The sequence below is a fragment of the Lampetra planeri genome, unplaced genomic scaffold (assembly GCF_965212315.1).
Source record: "Lampetra planeri unplaced genomic scaffold, kcLamPlan1.2.h2 scaffold_2089, whole genome shotgun sequence".
Taxonomy (NCBI): Eukaryota; Metazoa; Chordata; class Hyperoartia; order Petromyzontiformes; family Petromyzontidae; genus Lampetra; species Lampetra planeri.
In genome coordinates, this window is record NW_027614849.1 from 13,554 (window position 1) to 15,000 (window position 1,447).

Genomic DNA, 1,447 nt, shown 5'->3' on the forward strand with positions numbered 1-1,447 from the left:
GCTGCGAGCTCCAGGCAGAGGACGGCGGCGCTCCTCTCAGCCCTGCCCGGGATCAGGCACTGTTCTGGGACTGACGTGGTGCGCTGCAGCCTGTGTGTGTCCCGGTTCTCCAGTGAGAAGAAAAACATGGCAAAGTACAAACAGGGGACAGAGATCTCTGTCCCCTGCTTTCGCCAAACACACTTCTCTCAGCGCCTGTCAGCCCGATTTCAGAAACCTGGGTTTTAAGAGGCTGTGAGCTCCAGGCAGAGGACGGCGGCGCTCCTCTCAGCCCTGCCCGGGATCAGGCACTGTTCTGGGACTGACGTGGTGCGCTGCAGCCTGTGTGAGTCCCGGTTCTCCTGTGAGAAGAAAAAAAATTGCAAAGTACAAACAGGGGGTAGAGAACTGGTTTCCCTGCTTTCGCCATATCGACTTCGTTCAGGCCGTTCCAGCCCGATTTCAGAAACCCGGGTTTTAAGAGGCTGTGAGCTCCAGGCAGAGGACGGCGGCGCTCCTCTCAGCCCTGCCCGGGATCAGGCACTGTTCTGGGACTGACGTGGTGCTGTGCAGCCTGTGTGTGTCCCGGTTCTCCTGTGAGAGGAAAAAAAAGGCAAAGTACAAACAGGGGGCAGAGAACTGGTTTCCCTGCTTTCGCCATATCGACTTCGTTCAGGCCGTTCCAGCCCGATTTCAGAAACCCGGGTTTTAAGAGGCTGTGAGCTCCAGGCAGAGGACGGCGGCGCTCCTCTCAGCCCTGCCCGGGATCAGGCACTGTTCTGGGATTGACGTGGTGCTGTGCAGCCTGTGTGTGTCCCGGTTCTCCTGTGAGAGGAAAAAAAGGCAAAGTACAAACAGGGGGCAGAGAACTGGTTTCCCTGCTTTCGCCATATCGACTTCGTTCAGGCCGTTCCAGCCCGATTTCAGAAACCCGGGTTTTAAGAGGCTGTGAGCTCCAGGCAGAGGACGGCGGCGCTCCTCTCAGCCCTGCCCGGGATCAGGCACTGTTCTGGGACTGACGTGGTGCGCTGCAGCCTGTGTGTGTCCCGGTTCTCCTGTGAGAGGAAAAAATGGCAAAGTACAAACAGGGGACAGAGATCTCTGTCCCCTGCTTTCGCCAAACACACTTCTCTCAGGCCGTTCCAGCCCGATTTCAGAAACCCGGGTTTTAAGAGGCTGTGAGCTCCAGGCAGAGGACGGCGGCGCTCCTCTCAGCCCTGCCCGGGATCAGGCACTGTTCTGGGACTGACGTGGTGCTGTGCAGCCTGTGTGTGTCCCGGTTCTCCTGTGAGAGGAAAAAATGGCAAAGTACAAACAGGGGGCAGAGAACTGGTTTCCCTGCTTTCGCCATATCGACTTCGTTCAGGCCGTTCCAGCCCGATTTCAGAAACCCGGGTTTTAAGAGGCTGTGAGCTCCAGGCAGAGGACGGCGGCGCTCCTCTCAGCCCTGCCCGGGATCAGGCACTGT